The sequence below is a fragment of the Ambystoma mexicanum genome, chromosome 3p (assembly GCF_040938575.1).
Source record: "Ambystoma mexicanum isolate Mex_15411 chromosome 3p, UKY_AmexF1_1, whole genome shotgun sequence".
NCBI lineage: Eukaryota > Metazoa > Chordata > Amphibia > Caudata > Ambystomatidae > Ambystoma > Ambystoma mexicanum.
The window spans coordinates 1240961811-1240974455 of NC_090925.1; positions in this window are offsets into that span (position 1 = coordinate 1240961811).

The following is a 12645-nucleotide window of genomic DNA, read 5'->3' on the forward strand; positions in this document are numbered from 1 at the left end:
AGATTTTTCAGGCCAATAATATTTTCTGGACTTTAGGGGGTCTAGGATGCCTGTAAACCCCTTTTTCAGGCCTCCAAAGTTTTCTAGATTTTTGGAGGCCTAAGATGCATTTTAAGGCCTTTGACTGCCAATTTCTTCTGGATTTTCAGGGTTGTAGGATGCATTTTTTGGGCCAAAAATGTTTTAGGGAATTTCAGGGGTCCAGTAAGCGGTTTAAGGCCTTTTTTTAAAGACGGCCAATGATATTGGGACATTCAGAGCTCTCTGACATAATTTTCGGACCAATAATATTTTATGGACTTTAGTGGGTCTAGGATGCCTGTAAACCCCTTTTTCAGGCCTCCAAAGTTTTCTAGATTTTTGGAGGCCTAGGATGCGTTTAAGGCCTTTTTTGAATGCCAAGATTTTCAGGTTTCAGGGTTGTAGGATGCATTTTTCGGGCCAAACATTTTTTTGAGCATTTCAGGGGTCCAGGATGCCGGTTAAGGCCTTTTTCAGACTGCCAGTGATTTTGGGACATTCAGCGCCTTCTGACACATTTTTCGGGCCAATAATATTTTCTGGACTTTCGGGGGTCTAGGATGCCTGCAAACTCCCCTTTCAGGCCTCCAAAATGTTCTAGATTTTGGGAGGCCTAGATGCGTTTAAAGGCCTTTTTTGAATGACAATATTTTCTGGACTGTCAGGTTGTAGGATGCATTTTGCGGGACAAACATTTTTTGGGGAATTTCAGGATTCTAGGATGCGGGTTAATGCCCTTTTCCGGCTGACATTGATTTTGGGACATTCAGAGCTCTCTGACACATTTTTCGTGCCAATAACTTTTCCCAGTCTTTAGGGAGTCTAGGATGCAGTTAAACCCCTTTTTCAGGCCTCCAAAGTTTTCAAGATTTTTGGAGGCCTAAGATGCGTTTTAAGACAATTTTTGACTGCCAAGATTTTCTGGACATTCAGGGTTGTAGGATGCATTTTTTGGGCCAAACATTTTTGGGGGAATTTCAGGGGTCTATGGTGCGGGTTAAAGCCTTTTTCAGGCTGCCAATGATTTTGGGACATTCAGAGCCTTGAAATACATTTTTCGGGCCAATAATATTTTCTGGACTTTAGGGGGTCTAGGATGCCGGTAAAGCCCTTTTTCAGGCCTCCAAAGTTTTCTAGATTTTTGGAGGCCTAAGATGCTTTTAAAGGCCTTTTTTGACTGCCAAGATTTTCTGGACATTCAGGGTTGTAGGATGCATTTTTTAGGCCAAACATTTTTTGGGGAATTTCAGGGGTCTAGGATGCGGGTTAATGCCTTTTTCAGGCTGCCAATGATTTTGGGACATTCAGAGCTGTCAAATACATTTTTCGGGCCAATAATATTTTCAGGACTTTAGGGGTCTAGGATGCCTGTAAACCCCTTTTTCAGGCCTCCAAAGTTTTCTAGATTTTTGGAGGCCTAAGATGCATTTTAAGGCCTTTGACTGCCAATTTCTTCTGGATTTTCAGGGTTGTAGGATGCATTTTGCGGGACGAACATTTTTTGGGTAATTTCAGGGTTCTAGGATGCGGGTTAATGCCCTTTTCAGGCTGCCAATGATTTTGGGACATTCAGAGCTCTCTGACACATTTTTCATGCCAATAACTTTTCCCAGACTTTAGGGAGTCTCAGATGCAGTTAAACCCCTTTTTCAGGCCTCCAAAGTTTTCTAGATTTTTGGAGGCCTAAGATGCGTTTTAAGGAAATTTTTGACTGCCAAGATTTTCTGGACATTCAGCGTTGTATGATGCATTTTTTGGCCCAAACATTTTTGGGGGAATTTCAGGAGTCTAGGATGCAGGTTAATGCCTTTTTCAGGCTGCCAATGATTTTGGGACATTCAGAGCTGTCAAATACATTTTTTGGGCCAATAATATTTTCACGACTTTAGGGGGTCTAGGATGCCTGTAAACCCCTTTTTCAGGCCTCCAAAGTTTTCTAGATTTTTAGAGGCTTAAGATGAATTTTAAGGCCTTTGACTGCCAATTTCTTCTGGATTTTCAGGATGGTAGGATGCATTTTTTGGGCCAAAAATGTTTTAGGGAATTTCAGGGGTCCAGTAAGCGGTTTAAGGCCTTTTTTAAAGGCTGCCAATGATATTGGGACATTCAGAGCTCTCTGACACAATTTTCAGGCCAATTATATTTTCTGGACTTTAGGGGGTCTAGGATGCCTGTAAAGCCCTTTTTCAGGCCTCCAAAGTTTTCTAGAGCTTTGGAGGCCTAAGATGCGTTTAAGGCCTTTTTTGAATGACAAGATTTTCTGGATTTTCAGGGTTGTAGGATGCATTTTTCGGGCCAAACATTTTTTGGAGAATTTCATGGGTCTAGGATGCGGGTTAATGCCTTTTTCAGGCTGCCAATGACTTTGGGACATTCAGAGCTGTCTAACACATTTTTCGGGCCAATAATATTGTCAGGACTTTAGGGGTCTAGGATGCCTGTAAACCCCTTTTTCAGCCCTCCAAAGTTTTCTAGAGTTTTGGAGGCCTAACGTGCCTTTTAATGCCTTTTTTGACTGCCAAGTTTTTCTGGATTTTCAGGGTTGTAGGATGCATTTTTCTGGCCAAAAATGTAGGGAATTTCAGGGGTCCAGTAAGCGGGTTAAGGCCTTTTTTTAAGGCTGCCAATGATATTGGGACATTCAGAGCTGTCTAACACATTTTTCAGGAAAATAATATTTTCTGGACTTTAGGGGTCTAGGATGCCTGTAAACCCCTTTTTCAGCCCTCCAAAGTTTTCTAGATTTTTGGAGGCCTAACGTGCCTTTTAATGCCTTTTTTGACTGCCAAGATTTTCTGGACTGTTAGGGTTGTAGGATGCATTTTTCGGGCCAAACATTTTTGGGGGAATTTCTGTGGTCTAGGATGCGGGTTAATGCCTTTTTTCAGGCTGCCAATTATTTTGGGACATTCACAACTCTCTGACACATTTTTCAGGGCAATAATATTTTCTGGACTTTAGGGGGTTTGGATGCCTGTAAACCCCTTTTTCAGGCCTCCAAAGTTTTCTAGATTTTTGGAGGCCTAAGATGCATTTTAAGGCCTTTGACTGCCAATTTCTTCTGGATTTTCAGGGTTGTAGGATGCATTTTTTGGGTCAAAAATGTTTTAGGGAATTTCAGGGGTCCAGTAAGCGGTTTAAGGCCTTTTTTAAAGACGGCCAATGATATTGGGACATTCAGAGCTCTCTGACATAATTTTCGGGCCAATAATATCTTATGGACTTTAGTGGGTCTAGGATGCCTGTAAACCCCTTTTTCAGGCCGCCAAAGTTTTCTAGATTTTTGGAGGCCTAGGATGCGTTTAAGGCCTTTTTTGAATGCCAAGATTTTCAGGTTTCAGGGTTGTAGGATGCATTTTTCGGGCCAAACATTTTTGGGGGAATTTCAGGGGTCTAGGGTGCGGGTTAAAGCCTTTTTCAGGCTGCCAATGATTTTGGGACATTCAGAGCCTTGAAATACATTTTTCGGGCCAATAATATTTTCTGGACTTTAGGTGGTCTAGGATGCCGGTAAAGCCCTTTTTCAGGCCTCCAAAGTTTTCTAGATTTTTGGAGGCCTAAGATGCTTTTAAAGGCCTTTTTTGACTGCCAAGATTTTCTGGACATTCAGGGTTGTAGGATGCATTTTTCGGGCCAAAAATGTTTTAGGGATTTTCAGGTGTCCAGGATGCCGGTTAAGGCCTTTTTCAGACTGCCAGTGATTTTGGGACATTCAGCGCCTTCTGAAACCTTTTTCGGGCAATAATATTTTCTGGACTTTAGGGGGTCTAGGATGACTGCAAACTCCCCTTTCAGGCCTCCAAAATTGACTAGATTTTTGGAGGCATAGATGCATTTAAAGGCCTTTTTTGAATGCCAATATTTTCTGGACTGTCAGGTTGTAGGATGCATTTTGCGGGACGAACATTTTTTGCAGATGCAGTTAAACCCCTTTTTCAGGCCTCCAAAGTTTTCTAGATTTTTGGAGGCCTAAGATGCATTTTAAGGAAAATTTTGACTGCCAAGATTTTCTGGACATTCAGGGTTGTATGATGCATTTTTTGGCCCAAACATTTTTGGGGGAATTTCAGGAGTCTAGGATGCAGGTTAATGCCTTTTTCAGGCTGCCAATGATTTTGGGACATTCAGAGCTGTCAAATACATTTTTTGGGCCAATAATATTTTCACGACTTTAGGGGGTCTAGGATGCCTGTAAACCCCTTTTTCAGCCCTCCAAAGTTTTCTAGATTTTTGGAGGCCTAACGTGCCTTTTAATACCTTTTTTGACTGCCAAGATTTTCTGGACTGTTAGGGTTGTAGGATGCATTTTTCGGGCCAAACATTTTTGGGGGAATTTCTGTGGTCTAGGATGCGGGTTAATGCCTTTTTTCAGGCTGCCAATTATTTTGGGACATTCGCAACTCTCTGACAGATTTTTCAGGCCAATAATATTTTCTGGACTTTAGGGGGTCTAGGATGCCTGTAAACCCCTTTTTCAGGCCTCCAAAGTTTTCTAGATTTTTGGAGGCCTAAGATGCATTTTAAGGCCTTTGACTGCCAATTTCTTCTGGATTTTCAGGGTTGTAGGATGCATTTTTTAGGCCAAACATTTTTTGGGGAATTTCAGGGTTCTAGGATGCGGGTTAATGCCTTTTTCAGGCTGCCAATGATTTTGGGACATTCAGAGCTGTCAAATACATTTTTTGGGCCAATAATATTTTCACGACTTTAGGGGGTCTAGGATGCCTGTAAACCCCTTTTTCAGGCCTCTAAAGTTTTCTAGATTTTTAGAGGCCTAAGATGAATTTTAAGGCCTTTGACTGCCAATTTCTTCTGGATTTTCAGGATGGTAGGATGCATTTTTTGGGCCAAAAATGTTTTAGGGAATTTCAGGGGTCCAGTAAGCGGTTTAAGGCCTTTTTTAAAGGCTGCCAATGATTTTGGGACATTCAGAGCTGTCTAACACATTTTTCGGGCCAATAATATTGTCAGGACTTTAGGGGTCAAGGATGCCTGTAAACCCCTTTTTCAGCCCTCCAAAGTTTTCTAGATTTTTGGAGGCCTAACGTGCCTTTTAATGCCTTTTTTGACTGCCAAGTTTTTCTGGATTTTCAGGGTTCAAGGATGCATTTTTCTGGCCAAAAATGTAGGGAATTTCAGGGGTCCAGTAAGCGGGTTAAGGCCTTTTTTTAAGGCTGCCAATGATATTGGGACATTCAGAGCTCTATGACACATTTTTCAGGCCAATAATATTTTCTGGACTTTAGAGGTCTAGGATGCCTGTAAACCCCTTTTTCAGCCCTCCAAAGTTTTCTAGATTTTTGGAGGCCTAACGTGCCTTTTAATACCTTTTTTGACTGCCAAGATTTTCTGGACTGTTAGGGTTGTAGGATGCATTTTTCGGGCCAAAATTTTTTGGGGGAATTTCTGTGGTCTAGGATGCGGGTTAATGCCTTTTTTCAGGCTGCCAATTATTTTGGGACATTCGCAACTCTCTGACAGATTTTTCAGGCCAATAATATTTTCTGGACTTTAGGGGGTCTAGGATGCCTGTAAACCCCTTTTTCAGGCCTCCAAAGTTTTCTAGATTTTTGGAGGCCTAAGATGCATTTTAAGGCCTTTGACTGCCAATTTCTTCTGGATTTTCAGGGTTGTAGGATGCATTTTTTGGGCCAAAAATGTTTTAGGGAATTTCAGGGGTCCAGTAAGCGGTTTAAGGCCTTTTTTAAAGACGGCCAATGATATTGGGACATTCAGAGCTCTCTGACATAATTTTCGGACCAATAATATTTTATGGACTTTAGTGGGTCTAGGATGCCTGTAAACCCCTTTTTCAGGCCTCCAAAGTTTTCTAGATTTTTGGAGGCCTAGGATGCGTTTAAGGCCTTTTTTGAATGCCAAGATTTTCAGGTTTCAGGGTTGTAGGATGCATTTTTCGGGCCAAACATTTTTTTGAGCATTTCAGGGGTCCAGGATGCCGGTTAAGGCCTTTTTCAGACTGCCAGTGATTTTGGGACATTCAGCGCCTTCTGACACATTTTTCGGGCCAATAATATTTTCTGGACTTTCGGGGGTCTAGGATGCCTGCAAACTCCCCTTTCAGGCCTCCAAAATGTTCTAGATTTTGGGAGGCCTAGATGCGTTTAAAGGCCTTTTTTGAATGACAATATTTTCTGGACTGTCAGGTTGTAGGATGCATTTTGCGGGACAAACATTTTTTGGGGAATTTCAGGATTCTAGGATGCGGGTTAATGCCCTTTTCCGGCTGACATTGATTTTGGGACATTCAGAGCTCTCTGACACATTTTTCGTGCCAATAACTTTTCCCAGTCTTTAGGGAGTCTAGGATGCAGTTAAACCCCTTTTTCAGGCCTCCAAAGTTTTCAAGATTTTTGGAGGCCTAAGATGCGTTTTAAGACAATTTTTGACTGCCAAGATTTTCTGGACATTCAGGGTTGTAGGATGCATTTTTTGGGCCAAACATTTTTGGGGGAATTTCAGGGGTCTATGGTGCGGGTTAAAGCCTTTTTCAGGCTGCCAATGATTTTGGGACATTCAGAGCCTTGAAATACATTTTTCGGGCCAATAATATTTTCTGGACTTTAGGGGGTCTAGGATGCCGGTAAAGCCCTTTTTCAGGCCTCCAAAGTTTTCTAGATTTTTGGAGGCCTAAGATGCTTTTAAAGGCCTTTTTTGACTGCCAAGATTTTCTGGACATTCAGGGTTGTAGGATGCATTTTTTAGGCCAAACATTTTTGGGGGAATTTCAGGGGTCTAGGATGCGGGTTAATGCCTTTTTCAGGCTGCCAATGATTTTGGGACATTCAGAGCTGTCAAATACATTTTTCGGGCCAATAATATTTTCAGGACTTTAGGGGTCTAGGATGCCTGTAAACCCCTTTTTCAGGCCTCCAAAGTTTTCTAGATTTTTGGAGGCCTAAGATGCATTTTAAGGCCTTTGACTGCCAATTTCTTCTGGATTTTCAGGGTTGTAGGATGCATTTTGCGGGACGAACATTTTTTGGGTAATTTCAGGGTTCTAGGATGCGGGTTAATGCCCTTTTCAGGCTGCCAATGATTTTGGGACATTCAGAGCTCTCTGACACATTTTTCATGCCAATAACTTTTCCCAGACTTTAGGGAGTCTCAGATGCAGTTAAACCCCTTTTTCAGGCCTCCAAAGTTTTCTAGATTTTTGGAGGCCTAAGATGCGTTTTAAGGAAATTTTTGACTGCCAAGATTTTCTGGACATTCAGGGTTGTATGATGCATTTTTTGGCCCAAACATTTTTGGGGGAATTTCAGGAGTCTAGGATGCAGGTTAATGCCTTTTTCAGGCTGCCAATGATTTTGGGACATTCAGAGCTGTCAAATACATTTTTTGGGCCAATAATATTTTCACGACTTTAGGGGGTCTAGGATGCCTGTAAACCCCTTTTTCAGGCCTCCAAAGTTTTCTAGATTTTTAGAGGCTTAAGATGAATTTTAAGGCCTTTGACTGCCAATTTCTTCTGGATTTTCAGGATGGTAGGATGCATTTTTTGGGCCAAAAATGTTTTAGGGAATTTCAGGGGTCCAGTAAGCGGTTTAAGGCCTTTTTTAAAGGCTGCCAATGATATTGGGACACTCAGAGCTCTCTGACACAATTTTCAGGCCAATTATATTTTCTGGACTTTAGGGGGTCTAGGATGCCTGTAAAGCCCTTTTTCAGGCCTCCAAAGTTTTCTAGAGCTTTGGAGGCCTAAGATGCGTTTAAGGCCTTTTTTGAATGACAAGATTTTCTGGATTTTCAGGGTTGTAGGATGCATTTTTCGGGCCAAACATTTTTTGGAGAATTTCATGGGTCTAGGATGCGGGTTAATGCCTTTTTCAGGCTGCCAATGACTTTGGGACATTCAGAGCTGTCTAACACATTTTTCGGGCCAATAATATTGTCAGGACTTTAGGGGTCTAGGATGCCTGTAAACCCCTTTTTCAGCCCTCCAAAGTTTTCTAGAGTTTTGGAGGCCTAACGTGCCTTTTAATGCCTTTTTTGACTGCCAAGTTTTTCTGGATTTTCAGGGTTGTAGGATGCATTTTTCTGGCCAAAAATGTAGGGAATTTCAGGGGTCCAGTAAGCGGGTTAAGGCCTTTTTTTAAGGCTGCCAATGATATTGGGACATTCAGAGCTGTCTAACACATTTTTCAGGCCAATAATATTTTCTGGACTTTAGGGGTCTAGGATGCCTGTAAACCCCTTTTTCAGCCCTCCAAAGTTTTCTAGATTTTTGGAGGCCTAACGTGCCTTTTAATGCCTTTTTTGACTGCCAAGATTTTCTGGACTGTTAGGGTTGTAGGATGCATTTTTCGGGCCAAACATTTTTGGGGGAATTTCTGTGGTCTAGGATGCGGGTAAATGCCTTTTTTCAGGCTGCCAATTATTTTGGGACATTCACAACTCTCTGACACATTTTTCAGGCCAATAATATTTTCTGGACTTTAGGGGGTTTGGATGCCTGTAAACCCCTTTTTCAGGCCTCCAAAGTTTTCTAGATTTTTGGAGGCCTAAGATGCATTTTAAGGCCTTTGACTGCGAATTTCTTCTGGATTTTCAGGGTTGTAGGATGCATTTTTTGAGTCAAAAATGTTTTAGGGAATTTCAGGGGTCCAGTAAGCGGTTTAAGGCCTTTTTTAAAGACGGCCAATGATATTGGGACATTCAGAGCTCTCTGACATAATTTTCGGGCCAATAATATTTTATGGACTTTAGTGGGTCTAGGATGCCTGTAAACCCCTTTTTCAGGCCTCCAAAGTTTTCTAGATTTTTGGAGGCCTAGGATGCGTTTAAGGCCTTTTTTGAATGCCAAGATTTTCAGGTTTCAGGGTTGTAGGATGCATTTTTCGGGCCAAACATTTTTTTGAGCATTTCAGGGGTCTAGGATGCGGGTTAATGCCTTTTTCAGGCTGCCAATGATTTTGGGACATTCAGAGGTGTCTAACACATTTTTCGGGCCAATAATATTTTCAGGACTTTAGGGGGTCTAGGATGCCTGTAAAGCCCTTTTTCAGGCCTCCAAAGTTTTCTAGATTCTTGGAGGCCTAAGTTGCGTTTAAAGGCCTTTTTTGACTGCCAATATTTTCTGGACATTCAGGGTTGTAGGATGCATTTTTCGGGCCAAATATGTTTTAGGGAATTTCAGGGGTCCAGGATGCCGGTTAAGGCCTTTTTCAGACTGCCAGTGATTTTGGGACATTCAGTGCCTTCTGACACATTTTTCGGGCCAATAATATTTTCTGGACTTTAGGGGGTCTAGGATGCCTGCAAACTCCCCTTTCAGGCCTCCAAAATGTTCTAGATTTTTGGAGGCCTAGATGCGTTTAAAGGCCTTTTTTGAATGACAATATTTTCTGGACTGTCAGATTGTAGGATGCATTTTGCGGGACAAACATTTTTTGGGGAATTTCAGGATTCTAGGATGCGGGTTAATGCCCTTTTCCGGCTGACACTGGTTTTGGGACATTCAGAGCTCTCTGACACGTTTTTCGTGCCAATAACTTTTCCCAGTCTTTAGGGAGTCTAGGATGCAGTTAAACCCCTTTTTCAGGCCTCCAAAGTTTTCAAGATTTTTGGAGGCCTAAGATGTGTTTTAAGGCAATTTTTGACTGCCAAGATTTTCTGGACATTCAGGGTTGTAGGATGCATTTTTTGGGCCAAACATTTTTGGGGGAATTTCAGGGGTCTAGGGTGCAGGTTAAAGCCTTTTTCAGGCTGCCGATGATTTTGGGACATTCAGAGCTGTGAAATACATTTTTCGGGCCAATAATATTTTCTGGACTTTAGGGGGTCTAGGATGCCAGTAAAGCCCTTTTTCAGGCCTCCAAAGTTTTCTAGATTTTTGGAGGCCTAAGATGCTTTTAAAGGCCTTTTTTGACTGCCAAGATTTTCTGGACATTCATGGTTGTAGGATGCATTTTTTAGGCCAAACATTTTTTGGGGAATTTCAGGGGTCTAGGATGCGGGTTAATGCCTTTTTCAGGCTGCCAATGATTTTGGGACATTCAGAGCTGTCAAATACATTTTTCGGGCCAATAATATTTTCAGGACTTTAGGGGTCTAGGATGCCTGTAAACCCCTTTATCAGGCCTCCAACGTTTTCTAGATTTTTGGAGGCCTAAGATGCATTTTAAGGCCTTTGACTGCCAATTTCTTCTGGATTTTCAGGGTTGTAGGATGCATTTTTTGGGCCAAAAATGTTTTAGGGAATTTCAGGGGTCCAGTAAGCGGTTTAAGGCCTTTTTCAAAGACTGCCAATGATATTGGGACATTCAGAGCTCTCTGACACAATTTTCGGGCCAATTATATTTTCAGGACTTTAGGGGGTCTAGGATTCCTGTAAAGCCCTTTTTCAAGCCTCCAAAGTTTTCTAGATTTTTGGAGGCCTAAGATGCGTTTAGGCCTTTTTTGAATGCCAATATTTTCTGGATTTTCAGGGTTGTAGGATGCATTTTTCGGGCCAAACATTTTTGGAGAATCTCATGGGTCTGGGATGGGGGTTAATGCATTTTCCAGGCAGCCAATGATTTTGTGACATTCAGAGCTCTCTGACACAATTTTCGGGCCAATAATAGCTTCTGGACTTTAGGGGGTCTAGGATGTCTGTAAACCCATTTTTCAGGCCTCAAAAAATTTTAGATTTTTGGAGGCCTAAGATGCATTTAAAGGCCGTTTTTGACTGCCAAGATTTTCTGGACTTTTAGGGTTGTAGGATGCATTTTCCGGGACAAACATTTTTGGGGGAATTTCTGGGGTCTAGCATGCGGGTTAATGCCTTTTTCAGGCTGACATTAAGAACTCTGTAACACATTTTTCGGGCCAATAATATTTTCTGGACTTTAGGGGGTCTAAGATGCCTATAAACCCCTTTTTCAGGCCTCCAAAGTTTTCTAGATTTTTGGAGGCCTAAGATGCGTTTAATGCCTTTTTTGAATGCCAAGATTTTCAGGACTTTCAGGGTTGTAGGATGCATTTTTCGGGCCAAACATTTTTTTGAGCATTTCAGGGGTCTAGGATGCAGGTTAATGCCTTTTTCAGCCTGCCAATGATTTTGGGACATTCAGAGCTGTCAAATACATTTTTCGGGCCAATAATATTTTCTGGACTTTATGGGGTCTAGGATGCCTGTAAAGCCATTTTTCAGGCCTCCAAAGTTTTCTAGATTTTTGGAGGCCTAAGATGCGTTTAATGCCTTTTTTGAATGCCAAGATTTTCATGACTTTCAGGGTTGTAGGATGCATTTTTCGGGCCAAACATTTTTTTTAGCATTTCAGGGGTCTAGGATGCGGGTTAATGCCTTTTTCAGGCTGCCAATGATTTTGGGACATTCAGATGTGTCTAACACATTTTTCGGGCCAATAATATTTTCAGGACTTTAGGGGGTCTAGGATGCCTGTCAGGCCTCCAAAGTTTTCTAGATTTCTGGAGGCCTAAATTGCGTTTAAAGGCCTTTTTTTACTGCCAAAATGTTCTGGACATTCAGGGTTGTAGGATGCATTTTTTAGGACAAACATTTTTGAGGAATTTCAGGGGTCTATGATGCGGGTTAAAGCCTTTTTCAGGCTGCCAATGATTTTGGGACATTCAGAGCTGTCAAATACATTTTTTGGGCCAGTGATATATTCAGGACTTTAGGGGGTCTAGGATGCCTGTAAACCCCTTTTTCAGGCCTCCAAAGTTTTCTAGATTTTTGGAGGCCTAAGATGCATTTTAAGGCCTTTGACTGCCAATTTCTTATGGATTTTCAGGGTTGTAGGATGCATTTTTTGGCCAAACATTTTTGGGGGAATTTCAGGGGTCTATGATGCAGGTTAAAGCCTTTTTCAGGCTGCCAATGATTTTGGGACATTCAGAGCTGTCAAATACATTTTTTGGGCCAATAATATTTTCTGGACTTTAGGGGGTCTAGGATGCCTGTAAACCCCTTTTTCAGGCCTCCAAAGTTTTCTAGATTTTTGGAGGCCTAAAATGCATTTTAAGGCCTCTGACTGCCAATTTCTTATGGATTTTCAGGGTTGTAGGATGCATTTTTTGGCCAAACATTTTTGGGGGAATTTCAGGGGTCTAGGATGCGGGTTAAAGCCTTTTTCAGGCTGCCAATGATTTTGGGACATTCAGAGCTGTGAAATACATTTTTCGGGCCAATAATATTTTCATGACTTTAGGGGGTCTAGGATGCCTGTAAACCCCTTTTTCAGGCCTCCAAAGTTTTCTAGATTTTTGGAGGCCTAAGTTGCGTTTAAAGGCCTTTTGGACTGCCAAGATTTTCTGGACACTCAGGGTTGTAGGATGTATTTTTCGGGCCAAAATATTTTTGGGGGAATTTCAGGGGTTTAGGATGCGGGTTAAAGCCTTTTTCAGGCTGCCAATGATTTTGGGACATTCAGAGCTGTCAAATACATTTTTCGGGCCAATAATATTTTCATGACTTTAGGGGGTTTAGGATGCCTGTAAACCCCTTTTTCAGGCCTCGAAAGTTTTCTAGATTTTTAAAGGCCTAAGATGCATTTTAAGGCCTTTGACTGCCAATTTCTTGTGGATTTTCAGGGTTGTAGGATGCATTTTTTGGGCCAAAAATGTTTTAGGGAATTTCAGGGGTCCAAGATGCCAGTT